The sequence below is a fragment of the Dendrobates tinctorius genome, unplaced genomic scaffold, assembly GCF_039654945.1.
Source record: "Dendrobates tinctorius isolate UK_male_01 unplaced genomic scaffold, ASM3965494v1 ptg000191l, whole genome shotgun sequence".
In the NCBI taxonomy this organism is placed as follows: Eukaryota; Metazoa; Chordata; class Amphibia; order Anura; family Dendrobatidae; genus Dendrobates; species Dendrobates tinctorius.
The window spans coordinates 9384349-9406749 of NW_027361858.1; the positions used below are offsets into that span (position 1 = coordinate 9384349).

Sequence of the window (22401 nt, forward strand, 5' to 3'; positions counted from 1 at the left end):
TTTAAATTCTCCAATAGTTCCAAAAACGGAAAGTATATTACGCCATACAGTATTATGGGCACCGCATAGTGCGCTATACAGAGTAATGAGGCCCATATATTTCTCCATGCAGAATCAATGGTCCCATATAATGTTTGAAACAGTATATGATGAGCACCACATAATGCTACAGTATATGTTGATCCCCATGGATCCACTGTGTTATGGGACCAAATAATGCTCCATATATAATGGGCCCCATTTCTAATGCTCCAGTATATAATGGGCCTTGTAAATGCTGCTCCAGTGTCTGATGTCCACCTTTGGAATGCTCCAGTGTATGGTGGGCCTCATATATCATTCTCCAGAGTATAGTGCTCCCTAAAAATAGCTGTCCCAACATTGAAAACAATTAATTAAGTCTCCTCGCTAGGGAATCCCTGTACTAGTCTGGACTCCTCGTCGTTCCCATCTTCCATCTGACTGCACTTGGACTGTTTAGGCAGAGGGCGTACAGACGTGATGTCATCGCGCTCTCTGACCAGAATGTCACTGTCAGGAAACGCGGAAGACGTCACGGCGGTGGAGCAGGGAGAGGTAAGTATCTTAACTTTGCAAGTGCTGTTATCCTGAGCAAGCAGGGGGGGCCCACTTGTTGGCGACGGCACTGGCACCGGGCCCCTCATAGTACGCTTGTGTGTCTGACGGTGGGTGTGCACCCCCACCATCAGAGACACTTGATTCTACTATGAGGGACCTTGTGCCAGTTCCGTTGACAAACAGTGTGCCCATCCACCTGTCCAGGGCAACGGCACTCGCATGGGTGCGTGCGCCAGGTGGTGACCCCGGCCCTGTGGGGGGAGGCAGGCCAGTTAGGGAGGTGGAAAAATTGGCATACGTTGATGTTGGACATTCAGCAGCTGCAAAAGGAGTAATTGGAGAAGTCCGCAGAAGAGGAGGACAAAAGCAAGCCATTTTTCTGGCAACCTACGTGTCAGCAGGGGAGGAGGGTGGGACAAAATCCTTTGAAACCCATGCATGGTTCGTTTTAATGAAGGTTAGATCATCAACATTTTGGGTCGACAGACGGGTCCTTTTTTCTGTCAGGATTGATCCAGCAGCACTGAAGACTCGTTCAGATAACACACTAGCAGCAGGGCAAGCGAGCTCCTGTAAGACATATTGTGCTAATTCAGACCAGGTGTCAAGTTTACTGGCCCAATAGTCAAAGGGGAATGACCGGTGAGGGAGAACATCGATTTGGGAGGAGTAGTTTGTTACCATAGTTGATAACTGCTGTCTCCTGTCACTTTCGATCGATGTAGTATTACCAGTCGTGTCAGCGGTACTTGAAAAATCAGTCCACAGCATGGTCATGAAACCCCTGTGTCCAACGCCACTTCGGCTGTGTGCACCACGAACACCTCTTTCATGTTGCCCCCTATGGCTTGTTGGAAAAACATCACCGCCGCTGTGTGCTGGGAATGCCTCAAACAAACAGTTTACCAGAGTTGATTGTTTGTTAGCCAATATTAGCTCTAGGTTCTCCTGTGGCATGATGTTTTGGAATTTGCCTTTATAGCGTGGATCCAGGATGCTGGCCAACCTGTAGTCATCATCGTTCATCATTTTGGCAATGCGGGGGTCCCTTTTTAGGATCTGCAAGGAATAATCAGACATGTGGGCCAATGTTCCAAGTGTCAATGATGCACTGCGAGTGATGGCTGGAGGCACACTTTCTGGCAAATCCACATCCCTCCAGTCACGCACAAACCCTGTACCTGACCTTGCCACGCCAACATTTTTTCTTGCCCCCTGAGAAGCATCCTCCTCCCCAAAATAGTCATCCCCATCATCCTCCTCCTCCTCCTCTTCCTCTTCTTCCTCCACCTCGTCCACGAGACTTCCCTGAGCAGACAATGGCTGACTGTCATCAAGGCTTCCCTCCTCCTCTTCATCCTTGGTTGCAGACACCTGATGCTTAATGTGCGTCAAAGTTTGCATGAGCAGACGCATAAGTGGGATGCTCATGCTTATGATGGCGTCGTCTGCGCTTACAGAGGTCTTTCAGCTTCGACCACTGCACACCAGACAACTCCATGTCTGCCTGCAAACTGCCTGCCGTGTATCCTCCCACAAATGAATTACAGCCTGCCTCTGTTCGCACAGCCTCTCAACCATGTGCAGGGTGGAGATCCACCTTGTTGCAACGTCGATAATTAGGCGGTGCTTGGGAAGGTGGAGCATTCGCTGCAGCTTCTGCATACGACTCGAGTGTACGGGCAACCGGCGGATGTGCGAGCACAGTCTTTGCACCTTATGGAGCTGGGGTGTTGACTCCGGATAATTATTGAGGAAGTACTGCACCACCAGGTTCAAGGTGTGAGCCAGGCAAGGTATGTGTCTGAGTTTTCAAAGGGCTATGGCTGCCACAAAATTCCAGCCGTTATCACTAACTACCTTGCCTGCCTCAAGATGTAGACTGCCAGCCATGACTCAGTTTGTCGCTGCAAGTGGTCGGCCAGTACCTCTGTGGTGTGTCTGTTGTCTCCCAAACACATCATCTTCAACACAGCCTGCTGACGCTTACCAGTAGCTGTTCGATAGTGGGACACCTCGTGTGCAACACTGGCAGCTGCGGATGGAGTGCTCGTGTGACTGCGCTCCTTGGACGAGCTTTTGCTTCTGGAGGAGGAGGAGGAGGGTCGAACGCCTACAGCCAACTGTTTCCTATACTATGGGCTAGGCAGCACTGTCTGACCACCGCTGTCCCCTGTGGACCCTGCATCCACCACATTAACCCAGTGTGCAGTGATGGACACGTAATGGCCCTGGCCATGCCTACTGGACCATGCATCTGTTGTGAGGTGCACCTTTCCACTCACTGATTGCTTGAGTGCATGGACAATGCGGTCTTTCACATGCACGTGGAGAGCTGGGATGGCTTTTCATGAAAATAAATGCCGACTGGTTAGGTCATAGTGTGGTACTGCGTAGGCCATGAGCTCGAGCAAAGCTTTGCTTTCAACCAACCGGTAGGGCATCATCTCTAACGAGATTAGTTTGGCAATGTGGGCGTTCAAACCCAGTGTACGCGGATGAGAGGATGAGTACTTTCTTACTAACTCAGAGTCTCTGGTAGGGTGAGCTGGACTTGAGAGCTGCATATGGTGGAACTAGCGGTGGACATGGCGGACTGAGAGAGGGTTGGTGATGGTGTTGGTGGTGTTTCTGATGACCTAGACCTAGATTCAGTCTTTCGTAGCAATAACATTGTGATTCCATGACTGCTTTACCCTTGCGACGACACCTCGACATTTGCTGCTGGTGGTGTGCTAACCAGTGGGCTTACAGTGGGGGAAGCGATGTAGCGTTGCTGACTACCTTCATTCAGAGCAGGTGCACATGTGGTACGTGAGGTTTGGTAGTCCGTCCACGCTTGCAAGTGCATGGTGGTTAAATGTCTAAGCATGCAACTGGTATTCAAATTTCTCAGACTTTTCCCTCGGCTAAAGGTCTTTGCGCACTTCTTACAGATAACTTTTGCCTGATCATTAGGATTTTGTTAAAAAAAGTGCCACACTGCACTCTTCCTACTATGGAAGACATTTTGAGACCTTGCACGCTGTGCTAATTTGACTGTCTGGCCAAGCTGTCCTGCAACTCTTTTGTTTTTTGTAACACGTTTTTGGACTGCTACGGTCCTGCCAGATAACAGCTGTTGGAATGTCGTTGCCTGCTGCGGATCCTCCTCCTCCTCTTCTGAGCTATTGGCAGTGGCACCCTCTTCCCCCAATGGATGACAATCTGGGTCAACAACTGGGTCATCCATCACCTCCTCTTCAATTTCATGTGCACCTTCCTCTGTGTCACCGTGTAAGGTGGTATAGAATGCGGGAAGGGGCACCTGAGTTTCATCAGGGTCTGATTCTACCTCAGTACACTGTGAGGACAATGTAGTGCTCTGAGTGAATGTACCAGCAGAAAAATCTAGCAGTGGCTGTGCATCAGTGCACTCCATGTCAGATTCATCTTGGACAGGGGGAATTCACGATTTGACTTGCTAACCCAGGCATGGTATGTGAAAAGAGCTCCATGGAGTAATCGGTTGTGTGGCCTGCCACATCCTTCACTTTTGGAAGGGGTGAAGGACACAAGGAAAGGTGTTGTTCCTGACCAGGAGCCTCCAATGATGACTCAGTGCTTTTATTTTTTGAAACTTCAGAAGAAGAGGCGAGAGAGCTGGAGGTTTTGTCAGCAATGTAAGCAAAAACTTGTTCCTGAAGCTCCGGCTTGAAAAGTGGTTTACATACTCCCAGAAAATAGAGCCTTTGAGGCCTTGTGGAGCCAGACGATGACGCAGGCTCAACACCTCCTGCCTTAGGTGCTATTGTGCTTTTGCCACTATCAACAGATGCAACACCACCACCACCACCACCATCGGGACCAGCTGGCAACCCCCACCCACTTCCATGGCGTCTTCCACCATACTTGCTCATGTTTGTGAAATGTACCCAAAATACCACCAGCTATATGGTACTGTAAAATAAGGTAGAAAGTGTATCTACTATTGGTGAGAATTTGAATCTCACTAGAGATTTGAGGACGCAGAACTATTGTCTCTGGCCCAGTAGAAATTACACCTCAATGCAACAGACTGAAATTGGATGGTGTATGGCAAGGTGTAGGGTGTCTATAGGATTGGTGAGATTTTGGATCTCACTAGAGATTTGAGCACAGCAGTGTGCAAAGAGCAATGCAGCTATTAGGGAGCCTTGTAAGGCAGCCTAAAAACCAAAAGAGCTGATGCACAAAAATAGAGCCTCCCCTGCCTCCCCTGTCACTGCACACAAAGTATTGTGTTGTAAGTGGAAATCGCTAATAGCAGAAGCAGTTTTTTTTTTCTTCTTCCCTGCCTAACGCTCTACCTACAGAATCAGCAGCAGCAGCAGCTCTCCCTATGCTAAGATCGGCATAAGTAAGATGGCGGTCGGCGTTCACGCCCTTTTATAGCCCCTGTGATGCCACACAAAGCCAGCCAATCACTTGCATGCCCTTCTCAAAGATGGTGGTGACCGATGCCTATGTCATCGCGTTGCCCACAGTGTGCGTCCTCCATCATTGGCTGAAAAAGAGCGCTGGAAGCATCTTTTGAAACGCGACTTTGGTGCTCTGGTCGCCGACCTCGTGGCCGACCTCACGCTATGGTCGCATTTCATTTCATGAAACCCGACTTCAACGAAGGTCGGCGACTTTTGAATATGACCGGCCCGTTTCGCTCAACTCTAATTATCTTACAAGCTCAGCTTTAGGGATCATGCAGTACGTTTGTGGATCTTGGTCTGATTACAGATCACAATACACAATGCTCAAGTTGTTATTTTTATGCAGCACAATCCAATAGATAGAAAAAAATATTTGTGGAAAACCCCTTTAAAGGGATTTTCCGTTACTTGACAACATTTTTAAAAGGGAATCTGTCACCAGGTTTTTGCTATGTAATTTAAGTGCTGCTTAATGTATGAGCAGAGACCCTGATTACACTTACTGGACTGTGTTCTGCTGTTTCAATACGATTGGTTAGACTCATCTAATGATGTGGATTCACTAAGCTGTATATTCAGGTGGGCAAGCGAAACACGGGCGTCGGTGCAGCTTCCTCGATGACATGCTGAACCATGAGGACTTGGACAAAGAGCAATCACAAGAAACTAATACATTCAGATACAGCACAATCTAGTCCAAAATTCAATTTCCGAGTGTGAAATTGAACTCTTAAGATACATATTATTGCCTACAACTGTCAAAATATACTGTGGATTGTAACAGTTTTCACCCCATGACATTTTTTCTTGCTTTGCTACCTCACATCGAGGATTTTCACTGTTTTTTGAGTGTTTAACATGTCAGGAAACATGCCTACAGCAGTGAACATTTGGTTTCTTTTTATTGTGAAGCAAACAACAAGTAGGACAAAATAACTGAAAGCTTCAGTGTGCATATATATTCACCCTCCTAAAGTCAGTACTTTGTAGAGCCTCCTTTAGCTGCAATTACACCTGCAAGTCACTTTGGATAAGTCTCTATTGGCTTTCCACTGCTCATTCCATTTGCTCATTTGTCAAGGTAAAACTGCTGCAGGTCTCTCAAATTAGATGGCTGCCTCTGGTGAACAGCAACTTTGAAGTCTGACCACAGATTCTCAATTGGATTAGGGTTTGGCCTTTGTCGTGGCCACTCCAAAACATTTACATGTTTCCCCTTAAACCACTGTTGCTTTAGCAGTATGCTTTGGGTCATTGTCTATTTGGAAAGTGAACCTCTGTCCCAGTCTGAAATCACTAACGGAGTGAAACAAGTTTTGCTCAAGAATATCCCTATATTTCTCACCATCCATCTTCCCCTCGACTCGGATCATGTTCCCTGTCCCTGCTGCCGAAAAACATCCCCACATCATGATGCTGCCACCAACACCATGTTTTACTGTTGGGATGGTGTTCTTGGGGTAATGAGCTGTGTTGGCTTGATGCCATACATAGTGTTTACCTTTGTGGCCAAAAAGTTCAATTTTAGACCTTTTGGTTTCATTTGACCACTGCACCTTCCTACATACATTTTTGGAGTCTCTCACATGTCTTTTGGCAAACTCAAAATGAGCCTTACAGTTTTTGTGTGTAAGTAAAGGCCGTGTCTCTGATTAATGCCCTCTTTTCCAGGCTGAGAGTTTTGATGGGCGGCACTCTCTTAGCAGGTTTGTTGTGATACCATGTTCTTTCCATTTGATGAATGTATTTGATGGTGCTTCAGGGGATCACAACTGTGTGCAGAGCGTGCGAGCATGCTCTGAGTGGCTGATGCACTCACTTTCGCCCATATTTCACTGCAGTGCACTCACTTTTGGCCATATTTGTGCACCTCTTTGACTGGCTTCCTGCCTCTTTCTGCGCATGTGCACATATACATTGATGCCCTGACCACTTCCGGTATCATCGAACGCCGGCGTTATGATCTGGATTACCATACGCCTATAACTCCCAGCTGTTCCAAGGCCAGTGCTTAACTATCAGGTATTTAATATATGTCTGCACACACTGCGGCCACTGCCCCTGAAGAAGCCAGGTTTCCTGGTGACACGCGTTGGGCATCCCTGTGCCCTTGACTCCTCCACTCCTTCTATCCATTGCTGCATTGGCGCTCCATATGGGCACTGCTCTTTGCAGGCTTCTTTTGCACCAGTCTCAGGTTGTATGAGATCTTCTGGCCCCTTCATTTAGGGGATTACTATATTGTTCTTGGCAGAAGCTCACTCTGGCCTCTAGGGGGAAGTCTTTTCATAATTACTTGGTTTGATAGTGGATTTTATTTCTCATCTGCGCTATCTAACTTTTTCAACTTTATTTTGAGCAGTGTCCTGTTTATTGTTTAGCTGCATCATTTGGATAGCAGAACCTTTTATCATATATGTTGCCTATGTGCAATTTATAAGACTATTGGTGTTACTTTTCTGCTATAAAGCCCCCGTCACACATAGCAATCTTGCTAGCGAGATCGCTGCTGAGTCACATGTTTTGTGACGCACAGCGATCTCACCAGCGAGATCGCTGTGTGTGACACTTCTCAGCGAACGGCCACCCTGCCGGGTATCGCTGATCGTCCTGGAATGGCCGGGACATTTTTTTGATCACTGGTCTCCCGCTGGCCAACATGCATTGCTGTGTGTGGCAGGCGGGAGACCAGCGATCAGCGAGCTGGCGCTGGTAACTAAGGTACACATCGGGTTTCTAAGCACGCAGCCCTTAGAAACCCGATGTGTACCTTAGTTACCAGCGCGCTGGTGCAGGGAGCTGGCAATCAAGGTACACATTGGGTTTATAAGTGCCGCACACCGCTTAGAAACCAGATGTGTACCTTGGTTACCAGCTCACTGCACCAGCACGCTGGTAACTAAGGTACACAGTGGGTAACTAAGCGACGTGCGTTGCTTGTTACCCCCATGTCGCTGGTGCTGATCGCTGGTGAAGCTGCCTGTTTGGCAGCTTACCAGCGATCATGTAGTGACACACCAGCGATCCTGACAAGGTCATATCGTTGTCGGGATCGCTGGTGCGTCGCTGTGTGTGATGGAGCCCTAAGGAGCACATTGTTTATTTGCGGTTTGGCAGGGGCATGACCCTATTACGGGTCAATGTATAGCTTTGTCTGCATTGAGCAGTTTTAAATGTTTTTAACTTTTGCAGTGTTGTTTTGTCAATTTAATAAAGAAATTCTCTTGATAAAAGTATAGTGGTGATCCCTGTTATTTGCATGCTACTTTCTTCTTTTTTTGTTCATGTGATACTTTAGCATGTAACTGGTGATCCCTAGTAGTGGTGCTCTCCAGCCCTTTTTCCACAACTGTGGAAGGATATCACAGCCATCTTTGCGAATCCTGCAGTGTATACTGCAGGCTCCACTTTCCCCGTCATTGCACATACTGCTCAGTCACAGCATGTGATGATAGGAGCTGCCGGGGAGACAGAAGTCCGGGGTGTGGTGAGTATCAGCATCAGTGGTGGGGAGTGGTGATCACAGTCTGTCAGTATTACAGTACAGGCTGTGATCACTGCGTACTGTGAACCTGTTCAGAGTGCAAAGAAGACACAGCACTGCATGGAAGTGCAAGAAGGTACAGTAAGTAGAAGCGTTTACTGTTTTTTCTTTGCATTGAAAATATGGGGGACATATACCAGGATGGAGGCCATATATCAGGATGGTGGCCATATTTTAGGATGGAGGGACATATATTATGATGGGGGCCATATATACCATGATGGGGGTCATATATTAGGATGGGGCCATATACCATAATGCGGCCATAGACCAGAATGGGCCACATACCAGGATGGAGAGACATAAACCATGATGGGGGCCATATATACCATGACGGGGGCAATTTATTAGGTTGGGGCCATATACCAGGATGGAGGACATATTGCAGGATGCACTATATGGGGTCATTATACTGTGGAGCACTGTATGAGGCCATAATACTGTGGGGCACTATATGGGGCAATTATACTGTGGGGCACTGTATGAGGACATTATACTGTGGGGCACTGTGTGAGGCCATTAAACTGTGGGGCACAGTATGAGGCCATTATACTGAGGGGAACTGTATGAGGCCATTGTACTATGGGGCACTGCATGGGGTCATTATACAGTGGGGCATTATATGAAGCCATTATACTGTGGAGCACTATAATGGGTCATTATACAGAGGGCTCGTCGACTCACCGCTCATCACAGCCTATGGTGCTTGATTCTCTAAAAGAGGCTACATAGCCTTTAGACGTTGGATTTATAGAATGGTAGAGTTGGAAGGGACCTCCTGGGTCATCTGGTCTAAGCCCCTGCACAAAGCAGGATTCACTAAATCATCCCAGACAGATGTCTGTCCAGCGTCTGTTTGAAGACTTCCATTGAAGGAGAACTCACCACTTCTTGTGGCAGCCTGTTCCACTCACTGTCAAAAAGTTTTTTCTAATATCTAATCTGTGTCTCCTCCCATTCAGTTTCATCCCATTGCTTCAAGTCTTTCCTTGTACAAATAAGAATAAAGTTGATCCTTCTACAATGTGGCAGCCCTTGAGATATTTGTAGACATCTATTAAGTCTTCTCTCAGTCTTCTTTTTGCAAGCTGAACATTCCCAAATCCTGTAACCGTTCCTCATAGGACATAGTTTGCAGACCGGATCGTCGTGGGAATGCCATGCACTACATCGCACCTGGATGGGAACTTTTTGTTTTCTAATAAATTGGTGAACGAGGGATAGTGCCTTGTCTTTATTTCTCTCATTTAATTTTTTCAGGTTTCCATTTCTGGACTACAGTGGATTCCAAGGACTACTATGGACCTGTATGTTTTGTTTTGTTTTTCAAAAATAAATTGGTGGACCAGGATATGTGTCAGGTACTATTTTTTAAATAAAATGTATTTTTCTGCCTGTGTGATTTTCTGTATGATTATTGTGTTAGTAATGGGGGTGTCTGATAGACACCACTAAATTAATAACCCCAGGGCTTGAAGTCAGCTGTGATCATTGACAAATCACAGCTGTTATCAACCCCAACCACCATTATCCCGGTTGCCACTGAACTAGGGCAATCGGGAAGAGCGAAGGCGAAGTGCCAGAATTGACATATCTAATGTTATTCACAAATTTTAGGGTGGCTGCAGGTTGCTATTTTTAGGCTAAGAAGGGCCCAATAACCAGGAACCTTCCCAGCCTGATAATATAAGCCCACAGCTGTCTTCTTTATATTGGCTGGTCACTAATAATAAGGGAGACCCGACATCGTTTTTTCATTTGTATGGCTAAACACCTTTTAGTACCACACGAAAGGCACCAAATTGTGCAAGTTTATTATATGTAGAGGGCTTGTGACATATATCTACAGGACATTTATGTAATATATTTATCTAATAGAAGTGGACAGAGCGGGGTTACATATTTCTAAGAGAGCAGTGGTGTAATGTGTGAAACTGCTCAGTCAACTTCCATGGGAGCAGTGGTGTAAAGTTTGACGTGGCTCTGTCCAAATCTATGGGAGCAGAGGGGTAATATGGGACCCCATTCTGTCTGCTTCTATAGGAGTAGCAATATAGGGGACAAAGTGGAGTCAAACATTACACCTCTGCTCGCATAGAAAAGGATAGAATGGGGTCACACATTACACCACTGCTCTCATAGAAGTGGACAGAGTGGAGGTCATGTCACACATTACACCACTGCTCCCAAAGAAGTGGACAGACCAGGGAAACATCTTACATACATTAGATCAGGGATGGGAACCTCAGGCCCCAGGGCCATTTACGGCCCTCGATTACCTTTTATCAGGCCCCCCGGGCAGATTCTCAGGGACCGCATTCTTGGACAGGGAGCTGTATTTTGATTGCAACAAACTCATTAATTTCTTCTTGCTCTGTTAGCACACACACGTAGTGTTCACTAATGAACACTGAAGGGCATGCAATGAAAGATTACATCCTGACACCAGTGCCAGAGTCAGGATGTAATTTGTGGGCGGAGTTTGTACGGCCGCCGAAGGATGGTATAAATATCCAAATGGCCCTTGGCAGAAAAAAGATTCCCCACCCCTGCATTAGATACTGAGTATCTAATCTAATCCTATGTGATACACTCCGCTGAGCTCAATATCTAATCCCATGTGATAAACTAGACTTAGCCCTGTATCTAATCCCAGCATGTGTTACTCTAAGCCATGGGTCTCAAACTGCATTCCTCAAGGGTCGCGAGCCATGTGTGTTTTTGAGATTTCCTTAGCATTGCACAAGGTGCTGGAATCATTATCTGTACAGGTGAAGCAATTATCACCTGTGCAATACAAGGAAATTCTGAAAACATGATCTGTTTGCGGCCCTTGAGGAATGCAGTTTGAGACCTCTGCTAAGCGTAACTAATTGTGCACATAATACACTATAAAGTATCTAACACCAGCTTATGATGCAATGAGCGGCACCAACTAACAGAATCGGGGACACTGTCTACTTGTCAGCATCACTTTGCAGTCACTAACAAAATGGCTCCTCACTGTGATCCTAAAAGTCATCCTTTCGAAAAAATAACCAAAAGGGGAGGAGAGGAGTGACATCACACACATATGAGCTGACCCCACCCACATTTACAGCAGTCGTAATGTGAGCTAGTTGTACACTAAGTTTTCATAGCAAATGTCAGCAGCCCTCAAGTGTTTAACCCTTTCACCACCAGAGGTATTTTTGGTTTCGCATTTTTTTTTTCTCCCCTTCTTCCCAGAGCCATAACTTTCTTATTTTTAGGTCAATATGGCCACATGAGACTTGTTTTTTCCAGGACGAGTTCTAGTTTTGAATGACACTATTGATTTTACCATATCATGTACTTGAAAACGGGAAAAAAAATTCCAAGTGCGGTGAAATTGCAAAGAAAGTGCAATGCCACATTTGTTTTTTGTTTTTTTTTTTTTCTTCACCATGTTCAGTAAATGCTAAAACTGACAGTCATTATGATTCTCTAGGTCAAGTTCATAGACACCAAACATGTATAGGCTCTGGTTTATTTAAGTGTTGAAAAAAATTCCAAAATTTGTTAAAAAAAAATTGTGCCATTTTCCAATACCAGCTGCAGCCTCATTTTTCATGATCTCGGGTCGGGTGAGGGCTTATTTTTTGCGTGCCGAGCTGATGTTTTTAATTATACCATTTTGGTTTACATACCATCTTTTGATCGCCCATAATTGCATTTTAATGCAATGCTGCGGCGACCAAAAAAAACGTAATGCTGGCGTTTTTAATTTTTTTCTTGTTACACCATTTAGTGATCGGGTTAAATCTTTTTTTATATTGATAGATTGGGTGATTCGATTTTTTTTATTATTCTTTTATTTTGAATGGGGCAAAAGGGGGGTGATTTGAACTTTTTTAAATTATTTTAATATTTTATAAAAAATTTTTTGTTACTTTTTGCATGCTTCAATAGTCTCCGTGGGAGACTAGAAGCTGCACTTGTCCGATCGGCTCTGCTACATAGAGGCGATGATCAGATTGCCTGTATGTAGCAGAAATTCTTCCTGCTATGAGCGCTGACCACCAAGTGGCGCTAATAGCAATCTGACTATGACAACCATAGATGTCTGCAGAAGACGTCTGGTTGTCATGCCAACCCATCGGTGACCCAAAATCACAAGATGGGGGTCACCGATGGGTGGATTTCGGGTGTGATTACTGGAAGAGCGTTTTAAAAGCCGCTGTCAATTTGTCAGCGGCATTTAACTGGTTAAATCGCGATCCACCTGCGGCCGTTCTGGGCCCATGTCAGCTTTTTCAAACAGCTGACATGTTCCGGAAAAGATGTGGGCACATGTGAGCCCACATCAAAGGGAGGGAGTATGACATCGGTGTAAAATTACACCCGATGTCAGAAAGGGGTTAATAGTGGAAATACCAAACCTTTTTAAATTATTTTTCATATTTTACTTCATTAAAAACAAATTATAATATATATTTTTTAAATCAATACTTTATGTTTTTTCAATTGTTGAAAAAAACATTTTTTTATTGCGGCTTCCCTTTAATAGGTTTCAGTAACATGTAGCACACAACTTCTCAGCAATGTCAGGTCTTCGCTAAATGCTTTAGATGTCATGTAGGGTAGCCAATTCTTAATCCAGTCCACCTTTACAAAGCGTTGGAATCTGCCAACTCTTCTATTTATAAGTATTCCAACAATAGACATTATGCTCACGGATTACTCTAAACAGCCGCAGGATTATTTATGTAATGGATGAACATTTGGCAACAAATCTTTCAACTCTTGCACTCTGTATTATATTGTTATAGCGAAATACCACTGATCTGTCACAGATCATATTTTGGATGATCCTTAAAATGTGAGGCTTTTAATGTTTTCTTTAGTGATTTCAAAATGGTTTGTAATGCATTGCTGTCTCTAAATTAGAAATTTCTGGTGATGTAATGCTGAACGCAAGTTCACTTAACATTCCTATAAGGGAAATGAAAATTGGGCTTCCAGGAGCACTTCCAAGGATCCAAGGAAACGATTCTAATATTTAAAACTTTAAAAGTTATTGAGCTACACATTACGGAGCCAGTCCAGCTCCTTCATCGGGCTCATACAGCCTGAATAATACATGCCATCATTTATACCATCCCTATTCACATGTGTTGAACATTTATATCAAATGATGATTACCTATACCCATTGTATAGCCCAGAAGTCATACAGTGGTGGCCAAAAGTATTGACACCCCTGCAATTCTGTCAGATAATGCTCAGTTTCTTCCTGAAAATGATTGCAAACACAAATTCTTTGGTATTATTATCTTCATTTAATTTGTCTTAAATGAAAAAACACAAAAAGAATTGTCCTAAAGCCAAATTGGATATAATTCCACACCAAACATAAAAAAGAGGGTGGACAAAAGTATTGGCACTGTTCGAAAAATCATGTGATGCTTCTCTAATTTGTGTAATTAACAGCACCTGTAACTTACCTGTGCCACCTAACAGGTGTTGGCAATAACTAAATCACACTTGCAGCCAGTTGACATGGATTAAAGTTGACTCAACCTCTGTCCTGTGTCCTTGTGTGTACCACATTGAGCATGGAGAAAAGAAAGAAGACCAAAGAACTGTCTGAGGACTTGAGAAACCAAATTGTGAGGAAGCATTAGCAATCTCAAGGCTACAAGTCCATCTCCAAAGACCTGAATGTTCCTGTGTCTACCGTGCGCAGTGTCATCAAGAAGTTTAAAGCCCATGGCACTGTGGCTAACCTCCCTAGATGTGGACGGAAAAGAAAAATTGACAAGAGATTTCAACGCAAGATTGTGCAGATGTTGGATAAAGAACCTCGACTAACATTCAAACAAGTTCAAGCTGCCCTGCAGTCCGAGGGTGCAACAGTGTCAATCCGTACTATCCGTCGGCGTCTGAATGAAAAGGGACTGTATGGTAGGAGACCCAGGAAGACCCCACTTCTTACCCCGAGACATAAAAAAGCCAGGCTGGAGTTTGCCAAAGCTTACCTGAAAAAGCCTAAAACATTTTGGAAGAATGTTCTCTGGTCAGATGAGACAAAAGTAGAGCTTTTTGGGCAAAGGCATCAACATAGAGTTTACAGGAGAAAAAAAGAGGCAAAGAAAAAAACACGGTCCCTACAGTCAAACATGGCGGAGGTTCCCTGATGTTTTGGGGTTGCTTTGCTGCCTCTGGCACTGGATTGCTTGACCGTGTGCATGGCATTATGAAGTCTGAAGGCTACCAACAAATTTTGCAGCATAATGTAGGGCCCAGTGTGAGAAAGATGGGTCTCCCTCAGAGGTCACAGGTCTTCCAGCAGGACAATGACCCAAAACACACTTCAAAAAGCACTAGAAAATGGTTTGAGAGAAAGCACTGGAGACTTCTAAGGTGGCCAGCAATGAGTCCAGACCTGAATCCCATAGAACACCTGTGGAGAGATCTAAAAATGGCAGTTTGGAGAAGGCACCCTTCTAATATCAGGGACCTGGAGCAGTTTGCCAAAGAAGAATGGTCTAAAATTCCAGCAGAGCATTGTAAGAAACTCATTGATCGTTACCGGAAGCGGTTGGTCGCAGTTATTTTGGCTAAAGGTTGTGCAACCAATTATTAGGCTGAGGGTGCCAATACTTTTGTCTGGCCCATTTTTGGAGTTTTGTGTGAAATGATCAATGTTTTGCTTTTTGCTTCATTCTCTTTTGTGTTTTTTCATTTAAGACAAATTAAATGAAGATAATAATACCAAAGAATTTGTGTTTGCAGTCATTTTCAGGAAGAAACTGAGTATTATCTGACAAAATTGCAGGGGTGTCAATACTTTTTGCCACAACTGTACATACAGTGGGGAAAAAAGTATTTAGTCAGCCTCCAATTGTGCAAGTTCTCCCACTTCAAAAGGTGAGAGAAGACTGTAATTGACATCATAGGTAGACCACAACTATCAAAATGAGAAAACAAATCCAGAAAATCACCTTGTCTGATTTGGCAAGATTTATTTTGCAAATTATGGTGGAATTTTTCAGATTATAAGATGCTCCAGATTATAAGACGCACCCCAAATTTTGAGGAGAAGATAAGAAAAAAATATTTTTTAATAAAATGTTAGTGCATCTTATTGCTTACCGGTGGTGGTGACTGCGGTGAAGTGGGGTCCCAGGATCGGTGCTGGAGAAGGCAAGAGTGGGGTGATCCTGCAGGCCGCAGGCAGGGATGGGGGGCTCCAATATGCGGCGCTCTGCTGCAGAGGTCTTGTGCTGCTGAGGTGTCTTGTGCTGCTGCTGGGGTCTTGTGCTGCTGCATGGGTCTTGTGCTGCTGCATGGGTCTTGTGCTGCTGGGTGTTTCTGGGTGCCCGTTGGTTGCTGGCCGGTGCTGCTGGTGTTCGGCGCTTGCCCAGGGCTCTGCCATCATTTTGCAACAGGCCGGAGTCCCGGCACTTCCACTGTTCCCTGTTGTCAGCAGAGCCCCGGTCAAACACCGGACACCCACGCAGCACCGCTGGGCACCGGAGACACCCGCAGCAACGGCCAGCAATCGCCAGGCACCCGGAGACACTCAGACACCCATCATCCCAGCCTGTGGCCTAGACCAAAGGTACCGGTAAGTCATGTATGCTTTGTAAGACGCACCCCCATTTTCCCCCCAAATTTGGGGGGAAAAAGTGCGTCTTACAAAGCAAAAAATATAATAAGTATTTGGTCATTAACAAAAGTTCATCTCAATATTTCTCTATATATCCTTTGTTGGCAATGACAGAGGTCAAACATTTTCTGTAAATCTTCACAAGGTTGGCACACACTGTTGGTGGTGTGTTGGCCCATTCCTCCATGCAGATCTCTTCTAGAGTAGTGATGTTTTGGGCCTGTTGCTGGGCAACACAGACTTTCAAATCCCTCCAAAGGTTTTTTATGGGGTTGAGACCTGGAGACTGGCTAGGCCACTCCAGGACCTTCATATGCTTCTTATGAAGCCACTCCTTTGTTGCCCTGATGGTGTGCTTGTGATCATTATCATGCTGTAAGACCCATCCTTGTTTCATCTTCAATGTCTTTGCTGATGGAAGGAGGTTTGCACTCAAAATCTCACGATACATGGCCTCATTCATTCTTTCATGTATACGGATCAGTCATCCTGGTCCTTTTGCAGAGAAACAGCCCCAAAGCATGATGTTCCCACCCTCATGCTTCACAGTAGGTATGGTGTTCTTTGGATGCAATTCAGCATTCTGTGTCCTCCAAACACGACGAGTTTTGTTTCTACCAAACAGTTCTACTTTGGCTTAATAAGACCATATGACATTCTCCCAATACTCTTCTGGATAATCCAAATGCCCTCTAGCAAACTTCAGACAAGCCCATACATGTACTGGCTTAAGCAGCGGGACACGTCTGGCACTGCAGGATCTGAGTCCCTGGCGGCTTAGTGTGTTACTGATGGTAGCCTTTGTAATGGTGGTCTTAGCTCTATGCAGGTCATTCACTAGGTCCCCTACTGTGGTTCTGGGATTTTTGCTCACTGTTCTTAGAATCATTTTGACCCCACGGGGTAAGATCTTGCATGGAACCACAGATCGAGGGAGATTATCAGTGGTCTTGTATGTCTTCCATTTTCTTATTATTGCTCCCACAGTTGATTTCATCACACCAAGCTGCTTGCCTATTGCAGATTCAGTCTTCCGAGCCTGGTGCAGAGCTATAATTTTGTTTCTGGTGTTTTTCGACAGCTCTTTGGTCTTCACCATAGTGGAGTTTGGAGTGTGACTGTTTGAGGTCATGGACAATTTTCATTTATACTAAAAACCAGTTCAAACAGGTGCCATTACTAAAGGTAATGAGTGGAGGACAGAGGAGCCTCTTAAAGAAGAAGTTACAGGCCTGTGAGAGCCAGAAATATTGCATGTTTTTATGTGATCAAATACATGCTTTCCACCATAATTTGCTAAATAAATCTTGCCAATCAGACAAGATGATTTTCTGGATTTGTTTTCTCATTTTGACTCTCATAGTTGTGGTCTACCTATGATGTCAATTACAGGCCTCTCTCATCTTTTTAAGTGGGAGAACTTGCACAATTGGTGGCTGACTAAATACTTTTTTTCACCCACTGTAAATTCAATAATATCCAATAGCAATTGTACATCGGTACAGACATTGTACCCATAAAAATAATTTTAGTGTTGTTACAGATAACAAAATATTCCCCATAGATGATTCAACATACAAAACAAATATAAAGGAAAAAATGAAAAGTCAAGCATAACAATAATGCATTGATTGCACTGGTGCATTGTCTAAATGGATAAGGACAATGAAATATTCCCTACAGAAGATCCACTGTTATGATTGAGTCACCGTAGGAGGCAAAAACAGAAATGCTAGCTAAGTCCAGAAAACCAGAGAGGTTGGCAGCTATCGGATTGCAGACCCCTGATCCTATCCACAACAACTAACAGTAGCCGTGGAGGGTTCCTACGATGCCCTAGACCCCTCGATCACAGCCGGAGAATTAAATAGGCCTAAAGAAAGAAAAGGGAAATCTAAACTGCCCCAGAGCAGACCCCAAAGCAATAGGCAGCCCCCAACATATAATGACGGTGAAGCAAGATGAAAACACTAACACAGACAGAAAGATAGACTGAGAAAAGACGGGGCCCAAGCTAACTAGATAGGAAAGGACAGGAAGGCTGCTGTCTGCAATCCGTGAAAAACCCTATGAAAATAAGAGCCAACAAACTGACAGTGAAAAAGGCCCTGAAGTCGCTAGGCTTCAAAAAGCTATGTCAGTACTCAGGAATATTCTGAAGACAGAGCAACCGGTAAAAGGAGATTCAGCTCACCCCAGCAGGGAATGGTAGAATCCAGAAAAGCAAGGAAAACAAAAACAAAACACAAATGCTAACAGGCAAAGCAGAAAACTTAGCTTTAGAGGAGCAGGAATCAGACTGGTGTCCTAGAAGTCCACAGAGAAATCACCCGCAGGGCAGAAGGGCGTCGGCAGCCTTATATCCAGTCCGTGACTCCACTCAGCCAGTCATCCTCATTAGGCTCAGGTGCCTGATAATCAGGCTCATTACCTTCCTTTACCAGAATAGGGAGTTCACCAGACCTCAGTGAGGAAGGGGAAAATGAACTCGCAACAATCCACTATAAATAAAAATAAACATGATGAAAACAACAAATAAACATGATAAAAACATGATAAAAAAAATGATTAGTGATGGGCGAACCTGTGGATGTTCGGGTTCGGCTCGATGTGGGGCCTAAACATCCATTGTTCGTCATGCTGTCAGCATTGCGTGACAGCACTGCAAATATGGGTTCTGATTGGTGTTGAGATCATTACTGCCAGTCAGACAGCTGCAGTTCCCATGCAAACAGCATGGAAAACAGCAGCTGTATCTCGAGGTAAAAAGGTTACTGCCAGTCACAAGTGTCGACTGATGACAGAGTACTATTCTCATCAGTGTACGCCTGCTGTCGCTGATAGTAGCATCCACAAAACAGCTGACATTAACCCCAAACCTTTTACGCCACTTGCCAATATACCAGGGCAATTAGTAAGAGCTGGGAAAGCGCTAGACTTGGTGCATCTAATAGAAACACCTTTTTTGAGGCAGCTGTGGGCTGATATTTTTATTCTGGGGAGGGCCGATATCCATGGTCCCTACCCAGTTTGAGAATAACTTTCTAGCTGTCTGCTTCATGTTGGCTAGTTGTCATAAATGGGGGTGTACTTAAAGCTGTTTTTTAAAATTATTAATAACCAGCCATGATAAAGCTGACAGCTGGGGATTGCAGCCCATAGCTGTCTGTTTTGCTTGTTCTGGTTATCAAAAATAGAAGAGACCCCACATTATTTTTTATTTATTTATTGCACTGTTAACGGCTGAAGTTCAGTAAAAGCAGGCATATGCTGCTGAGAGTAGTACTCTCTCATCAGCTGACACCTATGACTGGCAGTAACCTTTTCACCACCGGTTACAGCTGCTGTCTCACATCTGACAGCACGGAACCGTAGCTCTTTGACCACAGTAAAATCCACTGTGTCAAAGTGGATAACGAAAAATTCAATAGGACTTCCTGTTGACAAGTTTCTGAAATATGTTCGATGTATTTTAGAAATCTATTCAAAAAGTTTAAGCTGTAGACAATTGGGATCTTTTTTTGTGATCAGAGAGGAAATGTTTGGATGAACTACGTGTAATAATGCCAACACAGCACAAATCTTATGCCATCCAACCAAAAAACAGCTGCACAACCGATGCAGGTGATTAGAAGCCACAAGAATCATTTGTTGATCTGCTTAAGAAGCGCTTTCCATCTGTTTTTTCTACTTAACATTCTTAGGAATGAAAATGTGGAAAGGATAATGTTTAATTCCAAGAAAACACAATTATTCCAAATACAATGAAGTCATGATTCTGTTTTTGACAAATGAAAACAGCATTTTTACCCTTCTCTGTAAACATATTTTAAGGTTTGTATAACACTAGTGTAATAACAGCACACTTTTGCTCCCTCTCTTATTACGGCCTCAAGTTCTGAGATGACATCTGTTCTAATTATCTGAACTAGCTTACTGTGCAGATTGTGCAAACTGTTCATAATTAAGATAAATCACTTTGTTAGATATGCATGAAAAACATAAATATGCCAAAGGAAATAAAAGAGAAATGCACACAATACACCTGAGATAAGGGTTATTTAATAAGTTTGCATGCAAAGTTAAAATGTAGACAAACAACGTTGTTAGATAGCAAAAGAAGAAATGATGGTCCCAGCTTGATAATGTAGTCTGAACAGAGACTGATAAATTATACCACTCTTAATTAGGAAGGGAGGAATTCTGGTCTACTTAAGGGGTGTATCACAGAAATATAAAATGTTAGAGTTAGAAGGGACCTCCAGCTTCATTACGTCCAACCCATGCAGGATTCACTAAACCATCTCAGATGTTCAGCCTCTGTTTGAAGACTTCCATTGAACTCACCACCTCTCGTGGCAGCCTATTCCACTCATTGATCACATCACCCTCACTATCAAATAGTTTTTTTCTAATATCTAATTTGTATCTTTTCCATTTCAGTTTCATTCCATTGCTTCTCATGTTTCCATGTGCAAATCAGAATAAGGATGATCCCTCTACACTGTGACATCTCTTCAGATATTTGGAGACAGCTATTAAGTCTCTTCTTAGCTTTAAATTTTGGTCCATAAGAACCTAGGACTTCCCTACTGATGAAACTGGCCCCTATCTAACAAGAGAGGCTGGCATGCTTTCCCCTTGGTGGCTATCCCTTGAAATCCTTAGAAATGGGGTACTTTTGTCCAATACATACAACACATACAGTGAATTAAATAATTATTTGATCCCTTGCTGATTTTGTAAGTCTGCCCACTGATAAAGACATAAACAGTCTATAATTTTAAGGGCAGGTTAATTTTTAGCAATGAGAGATAGAATATCAAAAATAAAATCCAGAAAATCACATTGTATAAATTATATAAATTTATTTGTGTTTTGCAGTAAGAATTAAGTATTTGATCCCTCTGGCAAACAAGACTTAGGCTAGATTCACATTAGTGTTTCTGCACGCAGCGTATCATCTGCATGCGCAAACGCGTGCAGACGCATGTTTACGCAGCACTTTTATTCGCATCATCTTATGCATGACGGCAAAAAAAAATGCTGCATGTGCATGCGTTTGTATGCGTTTTTGTTGTTTCTGCGCATGCATTTGATATTTCCAATGCTTTTCCAGTAGAATTTCCTTGACACCAGACACCCAATGGGCATGTCTCATGGCATTTCTATATATATATATATATATATATATATAGACACACTGCACTGATGAAATCTTCATCTTTTGCTGCAGTATCCAGCTGCAAGATGGATCTTAGCGTGGAGACTGGAGAGCTTCATTATTAATCTTGATTTGCAATTGAAATTGGCTCTTGCCTTTGTGTGGCTTGTGAAGAAGAAAGAAGAGAAATACAGAGAAGACGTCGTCGTCACTACTGGCAACACCACATTGTAGAAGTCCGAGAGAGCCGTGGAGCCTACCACGCTTTGTGCACAGAGCTGTGCAAAAACCCGCAAAAGTTTTTCGACTACACATGGATGTAGGAACAGAGCTTCGATGACTTGCTGCAACGTGTCCGAGGATCCATCACCAGGAAGGCAGCACCAGGATGGCAGCACCAGGACGGCAGTACCAGGAATGCAGGATCAGGAAGGGAGCACCAAGAAGGCAGCATCAGGAAGGCAGCACCAGGAAGGCAGCACCAGGACGGCAGCACCAGGAAGGCAGCACCAGGAAGGCAGCACCAGGAATGCAGGATCAGGAAGGGAGCACCAAGAAGGCAGCATCAGGAAGGCAGCACCAGGACGGCAGCACTAGGAAGGCAGCACCAGAACGGCAGCACTAGGATGGCAGCTTGGGACCGGAGCAGCAAACAGTCTACAAGGAACAGAAAAAAAATTAGTACAGAGTACAGACTGCAAAGACAGACAGACATTTTCAAAGCTTCTATACTTACATCCAAAGTCTTGTGCTTGCATCCAGAGTCTTGAGAGTGATGAACTTGTTGTGTCCTCACCACCTATTATACCCCTTTGTATAAGGAGTTGCTGAAACCAGTTCTTGGACATGTTCACTGAGAAGTACGCATGCATATCAAACGCATGTGTATGCATGTCCTTGCGCAACAATTCGTTCCCATAGACAGTAATGCATTATTTTGACGCACTCAATCCACAATTATCCTCATGTGCATGGCTATGCATAATTGACGCCTCAAAAAATGCAACATGCTGTGTTCGCTGCACACCACGAAACGA

The 22401-nt window shown here is 44.1% G+C and overlaps 1 protein-coding gene across 1 annotated transcript in view; it reads left to right on the forward strand.

The window, feature by feature from the left end:
* MUSK (muscle associated receptor tyrosine kinase) overlaps positions 1-22401 on the forward strand; it is a 384027-nt gene that overhangs the window by 82215 nt on the left and 279411 nt on the right. The window lies entirely within an intron of this gene.